At 43.5% G+C, this 17712-nt stretch overlaps 1 protein-coding gene across 7 annotated transcripts in view; it reads left to right on the top strand.

Moving 5' to 3' along the window:
• Positions 1–211: 211 nt before the first annotated feature.
• Positions 212–17712, top strand: part of LOC111245416 (uncharacterized) — a 30963-nt gene continuing 13462 nt past the window's right edge. For 2 of the 7 annotated variants that reach the window (XM_022793764.2, XM_086979963.1), the window contains exon 1: positions 212–643. The gene's annotated coding sequence lies outside the window, so the exon portion shown is untranslated. Of the gene's footprint in view, positions 644–1241; positions 1430–1751; positions 13324–15168; positions 16207–17712 lie in introns of those variants that run through there. The other 5 variants (XR_015320930.1, XR_015320929.1, XM_086979964.1 and 2 more) reach the window with 5 other exon arrangements.

Here is a 17712-nt window from a genome sequence, read left to right as displayed (position 1 = left end):
GGGCTACGACTCGCCTCCCCCTCACCCTATTTCTGCCTATCGCTGTTCCTCTTAGAGGATCTTCCTGTGTCTAAATCCACCCTAATCCTCTTTTTTCGAGTTGGTACTTGCAGCCGCTGGAGGGCGTTATCGGCAGACGATTGTGGCTCCCCCACAAGAGTCTGATCGAGGTACGTTCGGACAGCCGAGCCGCTTGGCGCTCAGAATCAGGCTGCTCGCCATCCTCAACCTGTAGGATTACTCCAGACGAGTCGGTTTAGTCACAGCCGCATGTACGAAAGACGTCGAATAGTGTGAAACGACCGCCACAACGCAATTAAGTGCGCGAGTGCAGAAGTTTCTCTATTTTTGTTAACCTGTGCTTGTGAATATATCTAAACGGAAATCGAGAAAAGATCATTCAAAACGAGATTTCCAAAGAAAGACCTAAGAGTGTTCAGTGCGACGTAGTTGCAGTGCCCAGCGTGCATTGCTTCGTGTCATTACATCGCGGACGTGATACAATCTCTGGGAGGATGTAGTGAGCCTACTTCAAGGACTACTTCTGCTACTTAGAAACTGAAACAGTACTTGAAGCTAGCCGGCCGGCCGCTCCACGTCTTGGCCTTTACCGGCATCAAGGACATCGTGAATTTTGTTCTAGGTGAGCAAACGAAGTTGTAATGAGGGTCAAGACAACTGCAAAAACAGTGATTCCCTACGCCGGAAGCCAAATTCCATAGCGCAGAATAAGCGAGCAAGGTTATGCCGGAAATTGCGCTCCCGCCAAACGGCTTCGCTCCGACCAAGTAACGCAAAAAGCTTGACGTGGTTATTATGACTATGTCACCACCTCCTAGAAGCACCCAGCAGAGACGCCGAGTCAATGAGGAGTTGCGTCCCTGGTTTTGCTTAATTGAATCGGAGGAATGTATTGAAAACCGGCACTTCCTTTACCTTAAATATGTACGAAATTCGAAGTTATAGAGACGCTGTGATGACAGTCGAAGATAGCGTCAATTTGTTGTACACCCGGGCTTCACGTAGGTAGTGATCATAATTCGTGGTAATTTTCTTTAACAAAAATAACGAGGCCTATATCTGAAGTTATTTAGTCAGTGATGTTCTATACTGTCAAGGGGTGTGGGTATGATGCTGACATATTATTGATATAATGCAAACAACTGTAATAAAATGATGCTGTATTCAGAGCACAGTCTTTTTTAGACCACTGTTTTGAAAGCGAACCCATTCGTTTGCAGGCGGTACCCGTCTAACTGATGTGGTCTTTTGTCGAAGGTGACGTGCTCCGCCTAAAAAACATATCTTCACTATGATGCAGCTTTGTCTCGGATTGGATGACATGGCCATGTGCGTTGACAGAAGATTTGCAAAAAAATCACATAGCTGAAATTACCATATCGAGGTGTCCTTCGAAAAATGCCGCCAGGTATCTATGTCTATTCAAAACGGGAATTGTATTCTCAGGTCAAAATGCATGCATAAGCTATTTCACATACAGAATTCATCTTGCAACAAGGCTGTAAAACATTCTGCAGCCAAGTGGCGTATTACACAATGGTGACAGCAGGCCCAGGCTTACCCTCTTACCTTTGAAATTCTAATATCATATACATTCGAATACAAAATGTATTTCAATGTATCAAGATATTTGTAATGTAAAGGCAGATTTGGTTGGTCTAATAGTTAAGCACAACGTCAAACCTAGATTTTTCTAGCGGAGTCAGCAAAAATCCAACTTTTCATTTCAGAGCAACGCGTGTCGAAGTTGCCCTCAAGCATTAGCTGACGCGGCGATCCCGGCTTTGCCAGGTCCCCTACAAGCTTCAGGCGGAGGAGTCTAACAACCTCTTCAATAGGGGGAGACTGTAGATTGTCGATGAATCACCGACCACGTGCCATTTCACCAGTCATGCAGCTAGCTTGTCTGTCCATTTTGTCTCATTGCTATGGCACACGGCTTGCGGAAGAAGGGAAAGATGCCAAAAGAGCTATGAAGGTCTGAAGAGACTCTGACTCAGAGTAGGCTGAAGAATTCAGGATAAGAGTATGAGCAAGAGTCCTCATTACTTTGATGTCATCCAGTTCTGGCAAAAGAGTCCTGCGATCCCAGTCATCGCCTGTAGGCGCCTGTCGCGCACCGATGAAGGTTCATTGGACTTGGGATTGGTACGCAATTCGAAAACGGCCTTAAAGCTGAGTAACATGACAAACAGGAGCTCCACTCCAATTCCCTATTTCCATAAACTTATCGCAGTCTCTCCCCTTTCGATGCTCGTCATCCGATTTACCAAGGACTTATAGGAAATCAGCGGCACAGTTCGGTCGGACCCTGCTGCCACTGCCATGGCCGCGTAGTGCTATTCTATAATAATGGTGCCATCTGCTTTCAAAGAGCTGGTCGGCAATGACGGAAAGCACGAAAGGAATACCAATTGGCCGATGCCATTCTAGATACTCAATACCTCTAACCTTTGTTAGAAGCATGCACGTCGACTTCAGATACTTCCTACACATCGAGATGCACGCGGAGCACGAATGTCGATCCATCCGCTATAGGTAGCACCAGCGCTAGTAATGGGTATTGTAGTAGCAGCAATGAACGGCTTCGACGGGCGAATAAATTGGAATTCGGCGCTTGAACTCAGCCTGTGCCTGCGCGCTTTCTGCCTGAGGGATCCTGTGATACACAACAACTGTTTCCCATAGGCTGTATCCCCTCGGCTAGTCGATAGCAGCTTCAGCTTTTTGGGTTGCAAGTGCAGTGCTCAAGGCGGCTATTTCAGGCCTTATCCGCAAAGAACGTCCTTCCGCACCAGTCAATTTAGCAGCCACGTGTCGCGGCCAAAATTTGTTGTTGTTGGCGTCCTTTTCTATTTCTTCTGTCAAAGAGGGGTTTGTGCGTAATCGCGTATGACAACTGAGTTTGAAAGAGAATGTCGCCTGCAGACAAGGTTTTCGTGAACATATGTGTATATAATTATTCTGAAACACAAACCGCACGGTGCTTTTCCCTTCATTTAGTCATTTGCAAACACGCAATAAATACCAATATATTAGAATGCTACAGCAATAGGCTGGGAGCAGGTCTTTGTATTTTTTGGTGCTGGAAATGCATATGGGTTATATATACAGATAATATGCATAATTTTTGGGTTAGTTTATTATTTAGTCGCTTGTTGTTATTTCACAGTCAAGGTAAATTTGTCTATGTGACAGTAAAAGAGTAATTTTAACTGATCTAAATACCTGGTCGCGTATCGCATACTCATTGAATATATTTTCATTGAAGGACAATTAAGCCGACTCTCTAAAGGACGACCTTGATGCTAGGTCACCTGTGTATATGGGTAGCATGTTTACGCCTTCTCCGTTGTTTGCTCGGAGCTTCAAATAGTCGAGTCAGGACCCGATAAAGGATATGGGTTCTACCTTCCCACCCCGCCCAAATGCCCGATCATAACTAGCGACTCCACCTTCTATAGCCAGTTCAATACGCCCTTACTGCGACATATTCCCTATTGCCCCAAAAGTCAAGCTTGCACTCTCCTTTCCCCCAACGTTAACCCGTTGACGACGCCTGGATTCGTCTCAAAGTTCTGTTTATATTTCTAGCAGCATAGCTACTAGTGATTGCATACAGATGCATAGTCTTATTAATGTGGACGTTACCAACAAATAGAATGACAGAACCATACGGAAGAATCCGACCAAAGGCATGGGAGGAATCGAATGACGTACTGTATTGTTATAAAGCAGCGAGCAGGAAAAGCTTCGCTTTGTGGGTCTCGTTTAGACCTGTTGGATTTTTGTGCTGTAGGTGTGCCTTTATACATGATCGGGGATAATGCTTTGAAAGGTGTGGCTGTAAAGAAAAATTATTTAAAAAAAAACAATCGATCCTAAACTTTTATAGCGCATCCGGCTTTTAGTAGACGCACACTGTTACCTCAAGGAAAAGCAAACTATCAGGAAAAGCGATCAAAACCATATATACAGAGTATGTATGGTCTTTATCGCTGTTAACCTGTTTCTTTCTGGATGGAAGACCCTAGCGTCACCAACATACTGTTATCGACAGGATAATGAACCAATAGCATTAGTGAAATTCTCTTCTCTTTTTGCCGTATTTCTTAATTATAGCGGGGAAATCAAGCTCTAAATTACTTCGAAGTCTGTTTCGAAAAACGTTTGAGATCACGACGGACGCAGCTACGTTCAACAACAGAACGAATGCGACTGCGTGTTACTTTAGGTACGAAGATATCAGATTTTTAAGTCACATCCCAATAAACATTCACTAACGCAAGAAAGAAAGATGGCAATGTCACAATGGCAATCAGCTGACTGACTATTCATCATGTAGTTGTTTTGCGGGGCTCCCTGATTTTTACCAACCCTGAACAACGGTACTAAATAAAGATTTTTCAATGCATAATAAATTCTTCTATAATGACAAGTAAAATAATTCAAATGCCGCCGTCGGTTAGAAGCCAATGTGCCCCGACACTCAATAAGGCAAGGTTGGGTTTTTCTTTTCGAAATAAAGTTTTATAGTTTTATAATGAAAAATAAAGTTTATTGATAATATTTCTGTACCTAATGAAAACCTAAACTTCTACACAGGCAAAAATGAAACAGATATGATTTTTAGCCTGACAAATTGAATTGCATTAGTGATGCAAAAGTGGACTAATGATTCTGAATGAGACCAGGCCGCTATCGGAAGCCTGCGTTGCTATGCAATAGGTGAACGTCATTAATGTTTGTGTTACAACCGTTTTACAATGCGAACCGATGCGTTACGTTCTCATAAAGATAATGATGACATGTAAGCATACTTTTATATTCGAGCTCTGATGAAAATATCTAAATTAATGATGGTACTATATCATTTGAACAAGTTTCATTGACATAAAAAAAGGCAACGTGAGATCTACGATGATTCTCTTGCACGCTCACTTCCTCCTGGAAGCTGTGGCTTATGACTGTAACTGACTGCCTTTGCCATGCTGCAATGCTAGTGAATCAAATGCAGAACGGAAGGCTTCGTTTTCGTGTAGCAATGTCTGCTTCCGCCATTGTCGTTGCCGTATCAGACAGATGTAACATTGTCACTTCCCCAAAAATCGAGGACAGAATGTAAGTATTGCTGGCTACACGTCCGGAACGGGACATAGTTTTCCTGCTGCCAATCAATGTTTTGCCCCAGGACCTGCTCATTGCTTTGGCTGGACGAACGGACGTGTAGGGAAAGTCAAGCGAACGGAGCGCTGCAACTGACGAAGAAAAACGCTGCTTCGCTCTTCTGGACTCTTAGAACTGGCTAAAGAAGGACGGAAATACACCGACGTATTGAAACGAGAGAAAAGCGGCTAAAAAAACCGGAACGATGCAGGAACTGTCGAGGAACCGTAATGTGAGGAAACGACAAAGCGTCGTTGCTTTCGAGGAGAAGAAAGAGGAAAAGGAGGAGGAAGAGGATTGAAAACGCTACTGGCTTGTTCCCCCATCTCCTAGTCTCCGACTTACGCTTTCGGTGACGTTGTTGAGACATTGCATCCTGCTGAGTTTGCAACGTTAGGCGCCATCATGAACCAAGAGGACCAGAAGCCAAGAGGCCCTTTACTGTCAGCACTGCGTGGTAGGAGAGCATTCATGGTACCAGTGGCATAGGACATAGTTGGATGAATTGGGAACTAGAGGACACGGAGCGACGCGATGTCTGTAGATAAAGAGAGATGATGGGTGAGAAAGCCAGTTAGCCAGTGGCGGTATTGCCGCTTGTTGTGGGAGCAACAGATGGCCCATATTGGCACTCTGAAGCATCGACGGCACAACCTTGCCCTCGTCTTGTCTGTTCGAACCAAAGATTCGCCGCTGCCTAGTTGCGTCTCGACAGCTGGTAAAGAGGCGGAAGGACGAAGACGCAACGCAGCTGTATTACAGTTGTGGATCAGAAGGCTGTTGATGCTGGAAAAAACGCGGCGATAGAACGTATAGACAGGGGCGAATGAGAACTGACCGAGACCGTTTCCTGTGTTGTGTTCTGTATGTCCTTTAGCGGCCTGTGTAGTGGTATGTTTAGAAGGATTCAAGAATGAAGCAAGGGAGAAAAAGAGCAGTAGGTAACAGTCGGATAGGAAATGTGTGAAAAAAGCTTTTCTGTATGGACATAAAGAACGGAATTCGGGGGCGCTGCAGTAGTTTCTTGCCACTAGAGAGTGCGAAACAATAGGACTGTTCAAAACCGGAGGCCTAGATTGTGAAGAATGTCGTTCAAACCACAGAAAAAATGCTTCAACAAACATCGACTGGCTATAGGAAAGTGTATTGAAGTGGAATACACGTAAAAACAAGTAGGAGGAAATCGAAAGAGTTCGTGGTCGTTCGATCTCCCCCGTGCACTTCAGCAGAGAACCTAGTTACACTATACAGATAACAACATTAAGTATAGTAATATAAAAGTGGCGTCAAGCAATCAGTGAATATATTAGATGGTCAATGATGCAACATTATTCTCGGATGTGTTCACTTTTTTTATTATTATTATAAAAGATAATTATAACAAGAAATATAGGTAGGCGCTGCTAAAAGAGGGACGGGTAAAAACTGTCTTTAACGGTCTGCCTATGCAAGCATCACGCAAAAATATCTTAAAGTAAAGGTTTACTGTTTGTTGAAGAAATGATCCACGACCGTTGATCTGTATCCGAAGATGAACTGTTCTATTACTGATATGCTGTATGTTGAAACGATGCTAATAAACAATCAAACTGCTATCGGCTTCAATGCCAGTGCAGAACGTCTCACACAGCAAGATCTTTTGGCCTAAACGCGAAATCCTACGGGTACGTCCTGAGATAGACTGCAAAAGACAGACTGACGATGAATTACTTTCGACAAGTTCAGGAGAAGCTTTGAGAGTTTTCTAACTAGCTGACGCACAACTACGACGTTGTTATGATTCAAGTCAGTCGTAAGGCAGCCGCACAAGATGGAACCCAACAGGCCGAGTGCCAACAACGCCAGCTTAATGATGATCAACTGGACCTCTTTACCGGGCAAATCACGTCAACAACCGAAGCCTTTTCACGCGTCTGCCTTCCTGAAAGCAACTTAGCACGAAACGCTGCGTGGCGTTTGCTGCACATAATGCATGCGATTGTCAGCAACTGCCAGCGTCCTAAGCTGTGGCCTGCCTTCGTCGAAACCGCCGAGTAACGCCCGTCACAAATGCAGGATTGAGCGAAACGTAGACATTTGGGCACATTTGCACTAAAGAGCGGCCTGCTGTTTGAAACCAGCATAGTTTGCAGAGTGCTATAGAACGAATTTACCCAGACCATGTGACTCATGCACATTAAGGCTCCTAAATTTAAAGCTATTAGTCGCGTAAAGGTGCGTTCAGTCGTTTATACGTGACGCTCACTTAGGGGCGCTGTGTCGAGGGCCAATAAGTGGCGCATATGGATAATTGGCATGCGAGTTTAAAGCAGACAGCTAGCTGCTGGCATAAGGAGAGGAGGCCATACGCTAATGGTCTATCAGAAAAAAATTCACAATGAAAAGCTTATACCGGACAGCAAGGAGGGAATTGTTAGAGATGACACTACATATGTCCCTGAGCTTCTGTACATGTTCCATAAAACTGGCATTTAGTCTTTCGAAAATTTCAGCTCTTTTCAGCTAACGCTGATCTTAGAATTTGGTATTTGTATAGGCTATTCTTCCAGCATGAAATGTTTAGTAGAAATCGATAGGAAATTGTCGAACATGGGTCAAACATGGAACGCCCGAACTTGTTTCCGCAATTTACAAGCAACTGAAAATTATCGGTTTGATTAGAGAGTGGCCGTAACAAAACAATGGGAGATTTTTTCATGCTTAAGTATTCTGAGCTCTACGCTTATGCTACTGTTGCATCAGGAGGCGGACCTTCCAAATAACCGTGTCCATTCATCCGTTTGTCGAGAAGTAGTTTTGTTAATATTACACCATTCCTCTATCGCATAAAAATACACATATTATTCTTATGGTCCAGAGAGTAACCATTGTTGTTAATGTAGCAACCTTCTTTTTTTTGGAAAGCGCTTTCGCTGGAGGAAGGAAAGGTGTCGGACAGCCAATAGAATAAACATGGTCAATTGCAGCTAGCACGAGGAAGGGAGGACTCGTTCTTCGTGGTCCGTTGTTTATGACGTTCTTTTTCGTCTGCAGTTGTCGGACAGGTAGCAAGTACAGCCAGCTGCTATCATCGTGAAGACGCCGAGCGTTTTTTTCGACCGCATCAATAGCAATTGTACGCTGCCGCTTCGCGTGTTCTGCTTCTCATAACGCAATAAGTATAACAATGGTCGCTGCATAACGGCGGCGGGGCCGGACAGTCGTTGTGAGTGCATTTGGCGAGCTTTATAGCCGGCCGCGTGAGCATCACTCCAGACAGATGGAGAGACAAATAGACCTCCGAAAAATCGGGTCAGCAGTGTTACGAAGAAGGCAGCTTGCTTATTTGGTCATATGAGTTGAAGGCTTGGGAGCGCGCAATCGAGCGATCAAACGGCGGAAACAAACAGCACAGGCTTCTAGTTATTTCGCTAGTTGGCCGTTCACCATTTTACCGTCGACCCATTGCGTCTTTCAATGCGATTCTAAATTCGAGGCCCCATCATCTTGCTACGCTAGATAGCATTTATCCCATTGTAAGACCGATGTATTCTATAAGCAATCACCAGTAAATGGCTCTGAGAAGTGGGCACCATTGGACCAAGATGAACACCTTTACTAAACTGGAAGCTTGAAGGCTCAGAAGGTTGCTGTGGCGATAGTACGGCTTCCTGATGCGGCTGCTGCTAGACCAGCATAGTGCCCCTAGCAAATGTTTCCTGGGAGGAATGTCTGGGAGAGGTATCACCTGCTCTGAGCTACAGCCAAGGAGATAAGCTCTGCAGGACCGGAGTACACACAAGCCTTCTTATAAAGACACGAATGGACACGCACAGTCGTCCGCGAATAGACGGACGCCACCAAACTTTGCCACCCACATAACTAACGCAAAGCCAGGCGGTCTACCCTTGTGTGTAACTCACAAGTTGAAAAAGGCCTCCTTCACTTGAGAGGCCCCTTGGTAAATATTGCACTTGAACGGGCTGCCACTTGAAGAAACCAAATGCTAGGCGAACGGAAAAGAAGGAGACCAACTCTTTTCCTTCGTTTTTAGGCCTATGCCTCACCAGCAGAAAGACATAGAGGTAAATTGAAGGCAAGGGAATATACAGTAGAATTACACAGCTATGCATACACTTATGTATATACAACAAAATTTTTAGTATGTATGAGGACCATAGTCAAGGTAAAAACAAGGTATGTCGAAAAACTATTCTGCGCTGGTTTGATCAGCAACGCTATTTCACGTGTGGTGCAATCGTATCGGCTTGCTTATTAGAATGTATAGTGCGCATCGGCTGACCGCAGCGAACGCTACGATGCCAGCTATAGTAACGCTACATAAATAATATCAGGCGGCAGCAGTAACTTTGCCAGAGAGCCGGAACCGAGATCGGCCGGTGTGGTTGCACATAAGAAACCAATAGATGCCCTATTTATAAGTATGGTTGGCTTTTTGTCTGACGGCCAGTTTGCCTTGAACTTGGTTTCATATCAAACGACCACATACTTCCTTCCGTACGTTGCCGGTCGGCCCGTTCGCATGTGCCCAATTGTGAGCGTCTCGGCGGCCAACTACCGAAAGGCTATACCCAAACTGGACTCGAGTCGAGCTGATGAAATATCGCAACCCTATACGGCTTCTTTTTCTCCACTACGGAGAAGCTGCATAGGTCAGCAGTCTGGGACGACAACAGGAGACTTCGCTTTTGGTCAAAGTAGTATTAGGGGCAGGCGAGGACCTAATATTGCGTTTTTGTTGCGATGGCACCATATACGCCCATTATAGGACAAGAACGCAGTCGGCTGCAAAGAAACCAGTACGGTAGTGGTAGAAGCGAAGGCTGTGGCGGAGTATCTGCCAATGGTATGTGACCCCATTTTTCCATCCGGCCTGCCGTCGGAACATCTAGCGAGGCGGCGTGGCGCACGATCAACGTCTAATTCATAGCAAAGGAGAAAAGCGGCTGAAGATCAAGAAGACCCAGTGGTCACGCGGTCATACATTGTGCTCTCATAACAAATATTCACATAGAGAGGCTCGTACCTTTCCGCTATCTTATAAGCAGTTCTGGCTAAACGAGCTCCGTCTGGCTGCTTGAACGTGCAAAAGTTGAAGGGAAACGGACTCCTTTTTGGAAGGCAAGTTCTTTTTGCAACCAGATCTTAGTTAACCGAGCGGGAATATGCCACATTTTCGCTCCACGCGATGCTACCCTTCTCGTTCGAGCAATCCATCTGTTTCTTGTCCCTTCCGAAAATTGCGATATCGTCGCAAACCGCAAAATCTTGAATTCATCTATTGTTAGATTTCAGATTCTCTGATATTCCCAATCTATTCTAAATTGCTCGCGCAGGTGCTTTTCCCGTTGGTGCATGTTTGGCTGCGATACAAAATGGATCACCCCTGCTAAACAATGATTCTTCGTAAGAAGTGGCAATTTATAGAAACGGCTATTCTCTATCTATATCAGGTCAACCTCTGGATTGGTTTTACAACATAATAAGAACGTTTCATAGATTTAGATACGTGCTAACCTCCGTAAATGCATAGATACTGAACGGATAAACATAGAAATGTGCTCTGTTCTAGATATATGCCATTTAAGTTACTTATTGTCTTAAATTATTTAGACCAGCATTTTCAAAGTAGGCTTTCGGGCTCCGCATTGTTCATTTTGTCAGTTCCATTTTTTAATGTGTTTTATAGTTAGAGATTTTAGTATGTCGTCCGGTAAACTTCTTTAGTTAGAACGGAAGTGGATCTTGTACAGTTGTTTCTTGTACTTGACTGTCCGCCGTACAGAAACTTTATGGCTGTAGGAAGTTTCCTAGCCCCATGCTTTTTCGCCAGTATCACAATTTTAGTCGTGTGACTACCCACTGTCTTGCAACATGTAGTGCCACCGTGTTTGCAGAATAGTTGGATCCCGTCCCACAAGACGGTTTCCTTATGGGTGTCTGCAAGCCGGAACGTTTTCCGGCAGGTCCTTGTCCAACCGACTCATTGAGGTCTTATTAGTAAATAGGGGCCCTTCCGCTGTTGTCGTCAGCGTGACGACATAGAAGACCCTCTCTCCTCTACATGTTCAGTTTCGCACCCATAAGGGGCCAAGCTCCAAACTTCAGGCCTCAGGCTTGCTTGAGGTGTCGTTCGCCAAGACGTTGTTTTCATTAGCATACACGATAAGAAAAACGAAGACCTGCGTAGTTGCAGCATTCTCGGTTTTTCATGGCATATCGTTCAAAGCTCACCTCATAACAGGCGTCGCTTAGGGTTCTCATAAGGCCTTCTTGTATCCTAGTCATCCGTACAGCTGGGTGGACCCAACCCACTCCCCCAGCTGCTATCGTCATCCACTCCAACTCTCGTTTCCTTTAAGCATTGCTAAACTATGTAAGACTATACGCATATAAATTACACTTCGTCAGGCCGAACTCCTCTTGCTTTTCGCGGCCCTCAACTACCATCGTAGTCTTTCCTGCTGTACTGCCATATCTCATTTGCCTCGTCCTTTGTTCTTTCTTTGTATTTTCTGTGCCGTGGCAGCGTCTAGGTATTTTCTTTGGCTGTTTTGTCGACCAACCTGTTGTCGACCCGACCAGCACACACGCGGACGCCGATCTCTCCCCGCCAAAGCTCGATCTTATATTTACCGCCTTTCATCCTGGAGGGTGCATCTATGAGCGCATCTTGGGCTGGCCATGCAAACAAACCAGCCTGTTCTATCTGAATGCTACAATGGCTGTCCAAGCAGCAGGCAGGTTACGAAGGAATAACGAGAACCTATGGGTAGGTTGGACAGCAGCAGCAGCAGCAAGGGTGAATACAGGTTATTCGAAAGCAACATGATGGCGATGGCGACGCTGGAGAACGCAATGCCTTCCAGTGGGATAGGACGCAGCACAAAGGAACAAAATGCCGTATTTCACGCTCCACACACCCACATCATACATCGTCGTACAGAATCTTCCTTCTTTCTAATTTTTCTGCTTTGTGCGCCGGAAAAATGCGGCCGTCCTTTTGACGTTAACCTGTCAACTGGGTAGAAGGCTATGATTTATCGTAACGTTCCGTCTGATCGTCACATTTACACATGCGCATACTTGGATGACTCAGCATGAATCGGTGCAGTAAAATGCACGCATCTACCAGGTTTCCTCTAAGATATGGCTCAGTTTGCTCATAATAAATAGTTTACTCTTATATAGGGAAACTTGTTGGACTATATGTTGAGAGATGATAAAGGAATTCTACCATATTGCAAATAAACTCGTCAAAAGCTGGATCAAGCGCAACTGTTAAAAAAAAAAATAGTCTCAGTCATTATTAGCAAAACAAAAATATTTACATCATGTACTCGAAACGATCCTACGAGCTGATAGCCAGTACATGACCTCTAGCACAGTAATGGCTTTTTTTAAATGATGTGAATATACGTATTTGTTCCTCTAATATAGATCTCATTGCCAAATAATAAGGTATGATGATAAAATGCGCAGGCTTCCTGCCAGAAAATAATTCGTATCCAAATACTCAAAGCAGGTTTAGGTGCCGTAAACAATTCATAAGTCTGAAATCGGCTGTACTCTTCTATGGTCTGGACCCCCCAGTGCTCCACCAAGCCATAAACGACTCGTTGTCAACCATTTTTTCAAGCGCACAGTTTGTCTGGTGCCGTTGCAAACTAGCGTTCCTCTACGGTGATTCTGTTTCAAAAGGAAGCTGAATTTATGAGTACTACATCCATATTTTTCAGTTGATGTACACCAATTAACCTGAACAAGCAAGTTGGTCCGATTGCTTCCGACTGTCATTTCCAGACAGAGATAACTCGTACTACCGAGTGACACTGAAAATATTTCAAGGAGTCTTAATTGTCAGTCATGTTTTGCACAGTGAGAGCCGTCATGAAACGGCTGATCCCGTCTCTGATTTACTCTACTTCCGAAACGACGTTTGCACAAGCACGATTCGAGAACTTCTTCTCAAGTAATGCGATCCTTGCCGTAACGTAAGCCAACTTTAGAGTGGCAATTTAATAACATAAGACAGACTGAATAGATATGCGTGGGCTACCTTAATTCGCTTTATAATTTGTCACTACTCGTCGACCATTGCACTTTACTATACTCTATTAGACATAAGCGAAGGAACGTTACACGTGCACGGCGCTCATATTTTCACGTTGACCGAACACAAGGGGTCAGCATGTAAGAACAACATGACTCTATATAGTAATACTGGATAGTAATGCACGACACATGCTTGACAAAAACACCATATGGTAGAATAAACATTGTGCTTACGACTTTTCCATTTTAATTGAGGGCAATATGTACATATTGTAGAGCTTGCTCGTTATATTTGACATGGTACATATATAATTGTTTACACGCCGATGCCTTCATAGGCTGAATGGAAGCAAAGTATTGAATAGTTGACCTCAAGTAATACCTACATGTGAGCCTACGACATAAAACTACCTTACAAAAAACAATTTTATCAACATCACATTGGATTGTTTCCTACAATATATACCCCCTTCCCCCTCCCTCCCTCCCTCCCCCCCTGAAGTTAGATAACTTACCAAAATATCAACTAGTACTTTGGGAAGAAGCTATGTTAAGAAGTTGAACAAAATATATACAAACAGCTTCACTATTTCGAACGGTTTACATAATTTGTCCGCTTATATTTTGAAACTACAAAAATCGTACAGCTTTAAGTATATGAAACATTTTCAAGTTTCATATCTTTGAAAATTATTGACGCGCCCTTTTATACTAGAAGAATGGCATCGAACGGAGTAGAGCCCTTGGCCTGCCAAACAACCTAACACGAAATAACAAAGTAAGCTATAAAAGTCTGGGACCCGAAACAAAAGTCGCTCATAATACGATAACGATATCACTCACGCCTGGAGCGTCAGCGTTGCCCTGCGATAAATAGTTCGTGTCCTCAGTCAGCGACACCACTCTGCGCCAACGACATACAAGACAGTGGGCACGCGTCAAGGGAATATATGATTGCACCTTAGATTTGTTCCCTGTGTGTGGTTTGCAGCAGAACGTTTCCTCAGTCCCTTTCCTGTGTGTGTGTGTAGTTCTATATCAGGAGCTCAGTGTTTTCTTGCTATCTCATTGCCTGAGGCTACGGAACGATATAGCACAATGTATCCATCCTTTCAAATGGCACAAATTACGGGGAGTAGGCCATGGGCCGACCAATATATAAGACGAAAAAAAAAAGAAGTGGCAGGACAGAGCAACATGCCTTTCCTGCATCCATGCAATACCACTACCCACGATAAAGCTGCGTTTATGAGAAGCAGAAAACGCCGTCACATTCAGTTCAGCCTCTGTAATAGTTCGCCACAAAACAGAAGTTATACTATAATTGCGCAAGTGTAGGATAATGACAGCGTACAGACACTGTTAGCTATTCGAGACGTCATTTTGTCGAACGTACTACGAAAGACCGAAGTAGCTTGCAATTGAAAAATACAACAAATTTGATTGACGGGTTTAAATGCGCTCGTTACATTCGATTGCTTTAGTCAAATGCAAATTAGTCAAATAGTTTGCTTGTTTTCGACAAATGGTCGATGACAATCTGAAGTTAAAAAATCTATTAAATTTAAAGACTAACATACCATTGCCTGAAAAAATAAGAGACCTTTACGTCAATTTTGACACTAGTTAGCAAGCTTTCCTTTGTCTGAGCTTTGTAGCTTTAGAAATACGAGACAACTTTCAAATCAATATTAAAGCAATCAAGAGGGAATCTATGACAGGCAGGCAACGTCGGCCTGAATACTAAACCTTATACCCTGCATAAGCATAGAATCGATTCTAAATCTTCACCTGCGCTTTAAACATCTTTTTCAATGTTTTTAGCAGTAGATATCGCTCTACCGGCCGACTCAGAGGCTTGCACCTTCAAACTCGATTTGAGATTATCAGGCTACACATGGACTTATCCTCGGAAATACTCATTTGGAGCTAAACCTAGTTGCAAGTTTCCATTGCACTTCTAGGAACGATTCGTATTGTTCGGACAGCAAAAACGTTAACAGTGAAGTGTAGTTGGCACGCGAGTCGCTCTCGTTTCATCTAGATGGCCCTAAGCCTTCATGCTTCAGCGACCAGCAATCCCACTAATCAGGGTTTATCTACTTCATATTCATAGAGCCCTAATCTTTCAGCGCCCATATATAGAAGCTTCCGTCAAAGAAATCGGAAGCCCAGCCTGTTGACTTCGTTCTTTTAGCGTTTCTAAACCAGGGGATCACAGTCTTAGCCAAATTTGAATAACCTCAATGTAATAGCGATTCAGTAATACGCGCCATTTTAGGCAAAATCTAAATATATAAAGAGCATACAGTCGAAACTGCCGGTAGCAGTACGGTCGACTCAGACATTACGATTTTGACAAACTTTTGTATCAAGCTCCTGTTGTACCGAGGAGATGACTGCTACGAATTAAAATGAGTTATTGCTCAGCGTCAAACGTTAAGAAAGTAAATTGACTGTCAGCTAAAAAAGCTCTAAAAACTATTTGTTTGTAAAGACTAAAACTTTATTCGAAGAATCACGGACGCGCACAAGGTTGCTGATGTATCCTTATGACATTTTTGGGAGAGTAAAAGTTACAGAGAAGTGGCTATTTCTTGCAATAGACCTATTTTCATATGATATGTTCCTGTCGTATATAGTTAGTTTACTGTTGCAGTTGGAGTTTTCTTTCTGAAAGAGGCAACATATCTACGATAGCAGTAAAGAAGGATACAAGTCCCATTCCCACGCTACAAACTATCCTCCTTCGAAAACAGTAATCGTAAAGTGCTCTTTGCTTCATTCCGTTGTTGAAGCAAGCTGGTAATACATGCACGCTGCGCTAGATCGCAAGAGAGTGTCTACACGTTCGTAAAGTGGTTCCGGTGAGACACAATAGCGTATACAGACATCAAAACGCTTACGCCACTGGCAGTTTCTGCTCTCAGTTAAAGAACCTGCAGCTTATAGCTCGAATGGAAGGTAACTTTTGTGGGGTTCTGTTAGGTGAAGATTTGCTTCGTGCTCTAACCCAGAAACTTTCCGCGTTTGACTAGCTTTAGCCGTCACCTTTCTCGACGACATAAACACAGCCGTTTCTTTAATCCTGCACCAATAGGGAACAGCGTCCTCATGCCTTGTAGTTTCAACAAACAATGATATCGTTATCGTGTACAACTTACTTGGCTAGCTGGCTACATCTCGTAGAACATTTTGCCATAAGTACTCTACATTTAAGCTTTGCTTTTTTTACTATGGAATACTTTAAATAACTGTCACTGCATTTTATCTAATACATTCCGTTCGACCTTTAACTGTAGCTCGAACCTAGTAACAATAGGAACGACAACAATACCAACTCGGTCAGCCGGTGTGTTCCATTAATCAATGTTGGTCATGTGTACTGGCTAATCTACTGCATGTTCCTGATGCCGTTCTATTTTACACTGAAGCCCTCAGAGTGCGACGTCAACAAACTGACGTGGTGCCTTTTATGAAGATTGTCTATGGCCGGTTTAGCTGGCGCCTCTATCGGTTAGTGGCTAGATAATCGCTTGGCCCGTTAAATCCTTGACGGAGGTCATTCTTTGACCTTGACGGTGCCTCATTCACCACAGCTCTCTGTGTATGACCTACCCTAAGTAGCTTCTGCTCGACTAATAAAGAAGGCCTTTCAGGAACTCTCTACAACTCAAAATTAAATGCCTATTATCTTTCAATTTTTTAAAGCGATACTATTATGTAAACTTCTTATTATTATGTAAAACATGTTGCAAAATATAACACAGTGTACTTTGCTTTGAACGGTACTATAACGATTAGAGCTTATGAGCAACAATGCTTACAATAAAATCAATGGGCTAAACGAAGTGTTGTGCAGGAAAACATTTTAAATGATTTTTTATTAAATAAAAAAAACATTTCCGTAATATGTAGGTTAATCCCTCTGACTATATTACCCTAGTATTCACCCTAGTCATGAGAAATGACTATTTCATTACATGTTACATCGAGAGATGGGCTGATTATCCACTCGACACTGTCGAGAGGACGATAATCATTGTGTCAATGGGTTCTTTCAATAGTGACGACCTACTGCTTGACTCTGGTTTCTCTTCATCTTTCGTCCTTTTTTTTTTTTTGCTAATCATCAATGAATTAGATCTCTTGACATACGGGCCATCAGTCAAGCATGATACCCTATCTACTTAATGATCGCTATTATAGCGAATACTTACGAAGATCGGTATGCCTTTCTTCTTCCAGTTTTTTACACCTCGCGTAATATCACTACAGACAGTAGCGCAACAACGGCTTTTGCAGCGGCCATGGCCTCTCTGCTACTTAGTTTTACGGTGATGGTATTGCGCGAACATTCATTCCATTGGCCTCGCAAGTGAAGCATTTCAGATAGTAGTCGCAACAACATAGAATAGGCACGAAAGTCTTCATAGAGTTGTTGTATACTGGCCAGGAAAGCCCAGTATT

The sequence above is a fragment of the Varroa destructor genome, unplaced genomic scaffold (genome assembly GCF_002443255.2).
Source record: "Varroa destructor unplaced genomic scaffold, Vdes_3.0 BEIS01000002.1, whole genome shotgun sequence".
In the NCBI taxonomy this organism is placed as follows: Eukaryota; Metazoa; Arthropoda; class Arachnida; order Mesostigmata; family Varroidae; genus Varroa; species Varroa destructor.
Note: the sequence above shows the minus strand (reverse complement) of the source record. Positions and strands in the feature narration are given on the sequence as shown.